The 7,722-nt window shown below is 45.4% G+C and overlaps 1 long non-coding RNA gene across 1 annotated transcript; it reads right to left on the bottom strand.

Annotated features, from left to right (window-relative positions):
• Positions 1–2,711: 2,711 nt before the first annotated feature.
• LOC125758580 (uncharacterized) lies at positions 2,712–4,828 on the bottom strand. The gene is made up of 3 exons (XR_007416239.1): positions 4,702–4,828; positions 4,488–4,607; positions 2,712–3,413 (listed from the first exon to the last, which is right to left on the bottom strand). It is a non-coding gene; the product is annotated as an uncharacterized LOC125758580 (long non-coding RNA).
• Positions 4,829–7,722: the final 2,894 nt, after the last annotated feature.

The raw sequence follows: 7,722 nt of genomic DNA, 5'->3' as shown, positions 1-7,722 counted from the left end.
CAAATCTTTCAGCTCCATGTAGTGATAAGGGTGCTGATGCGCCGGCCGGCTGGCGGTCGCGCAATGCTGTTTTTTTTTTTTTAAATGAGTGCTATGGTAGCGCAAACAAATGGGACGCATGAAACGATGCGAGGACACCCGGCGCCGAGTGCCTTTCTTGTGCCATTTATTTTGTCTGGTGTCTCATTACCACAGTAATCAGGAAATGTCATACAAACAAACCCCAATGGCAACTTTAGCAGTTGAAAAAATCTGCGACTGAGAATTTTGTGCATAATGCGAGCAGAACATCTTATATTGTACTTGCTTCGAGCCTCGCCAAACTGCAAATCTGAAAGTGCATCGTAAATATTGATTATAACTTCGTGGCATTCTTATAAACAGTATGTACAGCTCAATGCAGCTCACAGATAAACTAAATTGTAGCCACGCTTACCGATTTGCCACGTTATTCGGGTACACTGATTTCGCGACTGAAGTATTTTCAGTGATAAGTGACTGATCGATTGACGCGTCTGAAGGCGATATGTGCTGAGTCATCGGTTCCTTTTTGGCCGTAATCGGGCTCTCCGTTGCTGTTGCCTGCGTTACTCGTGTAATCTGAACACGGAATCTTTCTCGGGATGTAGGTGAGGATCGTGTTCGACTGGCGCTTCAGCGAGTTGCCGGTGGTGTGGTAGCTCATTGTCGACGCAGATTCGCGCAGCAGACACAGAAGCAAGTTCTAGCAAGCGAACTGAGCGTGTGTATGGGTGCACATCAAACTTGGTAGCTTCCGTCAACTGGAAACAACTGGGACCAGATCAAGTGGTTTATGGCAGGATTCCCAGTGGGGACCAGTTGTCAGGCCATGCTTCAATACTTTCATGCTGTTCAGTTCTTCCGGTAAGTGTATACATTAAGCAGAAAGAGAGAGGGAACGAATCGCCAAGGTGTTCGCCAGCTTTTAAAATCTATGTCACCTTATCTGACCTCGCCTGTTACGATTATCATCACATGGTACACATTGGTGTCCTTGGTGTCCTTAGATATATGTAGGTATGTTTAGCTTTTGAAGCTTCTCTACAACAGCCTTGTGTGTGATGTTGTCAAAGGCCTTCATGAGACTCATTCTAACGATTGCTTTGGTATGCAATATCTGCAATCACACGTCTATTATTAAGGGTTCAATTTGTAGCAAAATGTTGTGTGCGGACAGTTTTGGCCTGAACCTGACCACAGTATGCAGGAAAAGATATCGGTCATCAATGCCACGTCAAGCTACATACGTAGCTTCTGGCATGGTATGACCATTTCATCATGTCAGTAAATTAACATTGATGTGACTTTATTGTACTTGGTCATGTGAGAATTACATGATAAATAAGCTTGCCTGTGCATGATGTTAATGAAGTGGGCCCGAGATTATCTATATGCAACTCTTGGTTTTGCGATTATTACCATCTGTGCAGTTTACCACTTAGGTGAGTGACTGTCTTGCTTGCCAGCATTCGATCAGATGCCGGGTGGGAGCCATGATAGAATCATCACAAAGATTTTGCCACATCTTATTGATGATTCTCTCGGGGCTGGGCACGGATCACATGCAGAACCTAATAAGTTTCACCCTATCCTCCCCTCAGTTATCGGACTGTCTACCCAGACAACGCAAAGGCATCCTAGGGACATCCAAATGACATCCCTTTTGGGAGTTCGGGACATCCAAAAGACGTCCCACACAAGGTGGAAAAACATCCCAAGTGATACAAAAAAAGACCTTTTTGGGATGTCCCAAAACTGCATGCGTGTGGGATGTTATTGGGACATGTGGCCACTTTTTACTGCAGGATTATTTCAAAAGGGTGGGACATCTGCTCCCATAACATGTTAACTTGTTTCATCGCGCTCGACCACCCCCTACCTGAGAGAGCCAGTTGCCTCTCCAGGAAAGCATATTCCTCGTCCAACCAACCCACTTTTTTTTCACATAGATAACTAGATAACTTAAACAAGCCAAGTGTTCAGAAACCAAGCAACATGCATGGAACATCAAGTGACCAGCAAAAATGATTTATTGCCTCACTATTATATGGCACTACAATCATGCCGAGAAGGACAAAGAACTTGGTATTGATGAGCGTGTAGTCTAAGGTGCACACTTTCGAGTGGAGGGCCTTCCATGGCGTCCAGCAAAAGGGCTTGCAGAGGCAGCTGAGGACAACAAAAACAAAGCCTGCATGTATGTATACGAACTGCACACAACATGCATGAAAATGGTGAACAACAGGAACATAGCATGACTATATTGTCTTATGTCTCCTGAGACAGGGTTAAACCGCATTCCAGATGCACAAGTGCCTGCTTTTACTTATTGCTTTGTCAACACTAGAATCATGAGAACTCTGTATTTATGAGCATGACATCTGGGGCGCACGCTTTCAAACGCAGAGCATTCCAGCTGGCGTCCAACAGCAGGGCTCGCAGAGGCAGCTGAGAACAAAAACAAAGCCTTAATGTACATGTCCATACTGCACACACAAACGCACAAAGATGGTGCACAACGGGGATATAGCATGACTATTTGTCCTGTGTGTGTGTTAAGAGGTTAAAAGGACCGACAACCAACTTTTATGGTACCTATTTTCTTTAGCACGACAGAAAGCTTACCAGTCAGAGTGTATGATCAAGGAATGGTGATGTGGAAAATGCTGTGAAACATTTGTAATTCGAATTCTTCTATCTGCGACGGATATGAAGTCGTATACACACGTGACAAGACATGCTGCAAACAGTGAGCGTGACAGCGGTTCGTGTTCGAGCGCGGTGGTTTACTGCGTGTGTGTGTACTCGCGCGCATGCGCTGCGGCTCGACATGGTCCACTGGCTACCGCGAAGGCAGCGCCGTTTCTTTTCACCATGCAACTCCTTTTACCTCATAAGCAGCACGGAATAGAGCGGGGATGGATAGTAATATACATACTAATATTTTTAGGACCAATAATGGCACACATGACGGTATCAGACTACGTGACTTTGTACAGCAAAGTGATCAACTCCGCAATCTAGCTTCAAGGCTCTTGCGATAGGTTGCACAACATACCTTTTTTGGTCACTTTTAAACACAATTTAGAGATATAAATCCTACTCACAGCGCGAAAAGGATGCTGGAATATGTCAGCATATAGCGCGGTATTTTCATTTCTGACAGGATCTAATCACAAGTTCTGGCCAGTTGTCGGTCCCTTCTCCTTTAAGCCTGGTTCATACTGAAGTGATTGTAAACAACAATGCACAATTTTACCTATTGCTTTACCAACGAAATTCATGCCAGGAATGACAAATGAATTGGTATTTACGAGCACGACGTCCAAGGTGCACGCGTTTAAACACAGAGCCTCCCAGCTGTTGTCCAGGAGCGGGGTTCGCAGAGGCAGCTGAGGAAAACAAAAACAAATCCTTCATGTATATGCATATCCACCGCAAGCACAAATATGCATGAAAATGGTGCACAAAACAAACATAGCACAACTGTGTTGTTGCATGTCTGCTAGTTTAAGAGGAGTAAAACCTGCTTCATAATTACTTGCTCATAAGCAGAAATTTCTTCTTTTAGCTTACTCTAATTATGTCGGTTACGACTTTCGCTTTTACAAGCATTAAGTCTAAGCTGCATGTTTTCCGTCTCGTAACCTGCATGCCTATGTCCAGGAAGCTGAGCACATTCTATGTCATTACCGGTAGGCAAAGGTGCAGACATTTGGGGTAAAGGTGCACACCAGGGGCACCACTACTAGAACCAGCTGAAAAAAAGAAAGATCATGTAATATGTGTACACAGCTAGCACATGCGAAAAGAATATCATTGAGCAACAGTGCATATCACAAATGTGCTACATTTGTTTGGAAGTAAAACCTACTTGACAGACAGAGTGGGCTAGTTGGTCATTTCGGTTGTGTGAAACTACTTGACTGCTGGTAAAGGATGAAAACAACATGCACTGAAAAAAGGCGGAGGTATAGGGAAGCCAGACAAGGTGCCAGTTGCTAATATGCACCAAGTGACTGAGCAACAGGTTCTGCTGCTTCATAGAGATGTAGCAGAAACACCAACATACATTTTTCAGTTTCTTGTTTCAGTAAGACAAAAATCATGATCATAATCACAAATGATACGGTATATACCAGCACAAAACTGGGCTGTGCCCTTTTCTTCTGATAACCGGCTAACTGATGGCCAGCAGCAGGACTCACGCATGCAACTTAATAAAAGAATAGCATGAATATGCGCTGTTTTGAACATAAGTTCTGGCTTTTCTTACAAATGGTGTCATAATGAGAGCAAAAAATTTGGTACTGGGCATAAACTGAGGGCAAGCCAGTCTTGTGTGCAGCAATGCTTGATTCATGTCCACAGCCCACTACAAATGGTTAAACGTGACGCATGCATTTGACCATTCCAATTTTTTTTTACGTTTATGTCAAATGCCGTGGAAAACATGTACAACAAACCTTTGAAGTTTTTTTCTTTGTCGTCCAGGACTTCTGATCGTTCTCCACGGCACTACGCACGCGCCGGCTTGCAGTTATTCGAGGCAGATCAGCCATGTGTTCCACGATCGCGGTGTCAATCTACACACGTGGCCGACAACAACAACATATCAGCATTGTGAGCTTAACAGTTTGTGCGGAAGATAAACCAGATCGCGTCACAAATAAAACTTACTCCCACGTGCCATTCTTGCTGCGAGGGTCCAGTTCAGCGTACGCCAACCTGCGCGCGGTGGGGAGCCAAAGAAGAAAGTGCTAAGAACGTGCTGATTGCAGTAATCCAGGCATGTCAAGTACTTACCGAAGAGCTGGGAAAACGTTGAAATCGGCAAGATCTTGCAACCAGGCAAACACCTACGGCATGCGCGCTTGTGATTTTTCGACGAAACGTCACGGATAAAACACCTAAAAACGAGGCCAACGAAGAGTCTGATCTGCCCGAACTCCAAACACGCCGGGCGCCATGATGGCGATGGCAATGTCTGCGCAGTGCTCACAGCAAATCCTCCACTATTTGAGCAGGTGTTGGCTCACAGTAAGCGCAATTAAAGAACAATTGCGTATTAAACCTAAGAAAGAAAACAATAAAATAACAATATTTCATTCAATTCTTCTAAAGTTATATGTCGGTGTTTTTATAAATACGACACCACCACACCACCGCTCGTGCGGTGCGGCCGCCGTTCTCCGATCTTTCACGAAAAGCACGGCGTGCGTGAGCAGTCAGCACAGTTGGCACAGTGGCGCGAGTACGTGCGCCGTACCGCCTTTACCAAGTGCAACACTTGCTCACGCAGACAGCAATCGATCCCTCGTCCTCATAACGGCGCGACATTTAGAAAGAAACAAAAAAAAAACAAACGAACACTTTCACAAAAAACGCGGATATATTGTTTTTCATGTGCATGTAGATATGCAATTGTGCACGCGCGCCAACCATGCTCTCCGGCGGAGTTGCTGTTTCCGATTGTTCAGGATCGCCAATTTTCAACACGGTAGCTTATTTCACCGCTAACTTGAAGTGCCAATCAGATCCTACAAGGGATGTTTTAGGAATGATCCCTATGCACATGTCTAAAGGACATCCTAAAAACCACCTTGTTGGGATGTGGGACGTTTGGACTTTTTTGGGAAGTCCCTGGGATGTAGTGTGTTGTCTGGGTAGGTCCCAGTTTTTCTTCCCAGATGTGCGGGTAATTGTTCTTTGGTTGTACAACTTAAGTATTGCGACTGTATTTCTTTTAATGTGATAACTGTTAACAAGAAAAAACGTCTCATGCATCCATGTATTTCATCTGGGCACAGTAAGAAAAGAACACAGTTACTCACAGATTTGCGCAGTATTAGAAAAGAGAGGATGCCAATTAGATGCCGTAACTTCTGGCAGTAAAAGTTACAACATCGAATAGACGCTCATATATCTATCAGTCAAAAGGACGGCCGAGAGCAGTGACGATAAATTGAGCGGGCACTCGGGCTTTGCCATGGCCGCCGATTTGTGACGCAAGGTTGACGGCTTTGGGAGAACTAGGATATACGAGCGAACCTTGTGGAAATTCTCCTACTTGCAGCTTTTTTTTAGCATCGTGCCTTTGTTGCTAACTGCGTAGATTTTGCTGTGCTACCTGGAAAGAAAACATACAATTTGTGCAAGTGAGCGTTTGTCTTCATTGCATATTTGATGACGGTGCCATCGGTGGCAGGGGTCCGCCGTTAGATTATGGCCCCGCAATGTGGCCGATTATGGCCACATTGCGGGGCCATTGTGGCCCCGATTATGGCCGCGCAATGTTGTTGTGGGAGCCCTCAAGACATTTCCAGCTGTTCTGTTACTGGAGCTCAAGACAGTTCCGACTCCACTGCGACAGAATCGTCGAACGGGTGTCACGAAGACAAAGGGAAGAAACCAAGAAAAAATCGAGGTGTACGAAAGGGAAAACACGCGAATACTGTTAAAGATGTATCTTAAAGGCTACAGCGCACAAAGACGGGGACAGCAGAAGAAAACACAGGACGAAGCGCCGAACTGCAACTGATACTTATATGCGCACATCGAGCCAATGAAAGCAATATTAGGCACAGCACCAACACGAGATAAAGTTACAACAAACCTAACACTCATTATTTTGCACACAGCCTACGACATGTTTCCGTTCAAAAATTCTATCTCCTTAGTGGAGAGGGTCACAGAGGGAGCACTCACACAACTGTCTTTTTGGCGATCAATTTCATACAATCAGGCGTAGTGAACAGAAAGTTTGCAGAAATAAAAAGAACGTAACAACTTACCGTCGCTGCCTCCGCATTTCTCGTATGGTTCGGAGGTACTTTCCACGCCAAGCAACGATGTCGTCTCTCTCGAGCAACGCGGAATTCTTTGTTCTTTTTCGGAAGGCGAACCCCAAGTCGTTCAGCATTCTTTGGATCGTACGAGTGCGTACGAGGCATGTCCATGTCAGGGTCGCTGATCACGTCGTTGCGTAGTTTCTCGACCGTAGGTATTTCAGTGCGCATGAAGTAGCTGTGCACTTTGCGCCGCAATGCTGCCAACGCAAACGTGTAATAGCGCAGCAGCCGCGTCTTGCCGGTGATGCGTTTCTCAGTTTGGCCCCAGAAATTCAATTTCTTGCGCTTTGGGGAGGCAAGTGGGGCCCGCAGCGCTTCAGCCTTGATACGCTTAACTGTTCGCTCGCTCACTCCGGTGAGCTCGGCGACAGTCCGGCACACTGCATTTGCACACCAGCCACGCTGACGGCGCCTCACTCCAGCGATGACATTGCAGATAACTTGCGTGGTCTGGTTTGATAGCCACTTTCTGTCACATTTAGAGTACAGCTTCTTCGGAGAACGAAACGGCGAGTTTGCGGCCGCACACGGTTCAGGCGGCATCGCGGACGCCATGTTTACTGACTCTCTCAGCAGGCGTGAGGAAAACGTGGTGCTGTCCAATAAATAAAAAAGACAGAAACAAACTTGAAGTTTACAATAACATTTTTTCACGAATGGCTTCCCATACTCGTTCTCGTTTTATAATGAAGAAATCTTTATTTATTCGAGCTAGGTAACTTTTCGAATTAGAAAATAAATATAGGTACTATTTCCTGGCGCGCACGCATGCAGGCACTTTGGCTCTGTAGCTTCCACAGTGGTGCCAAGAAAAGTTGTCGCCGAGTATAGGTGACTTGGCGACCATTAA

The sequence above is a fragment of the Rhipicephalus sanguineus genome, chromosome 5, assembly GCF_013339695.2.
Source record: "Rhipicephalus sanguineus isolate Rsan-2018 chromosome 5, BIME_Rsan_1.4, whole genome shotgun sequence".
Taxonomy (NCBI): domain Eukaryota; kingdom Metazoa; phylum Arthropoda; class Arachnida; order Ixodida; family Ixodidae; genus Rhipicephalus; species Rhipicephalus sanguineus.
Note: the sequence above shows the minus strand (reverse complement) of the source record. Positions and strands in the feature narration are given on the sequence as shown.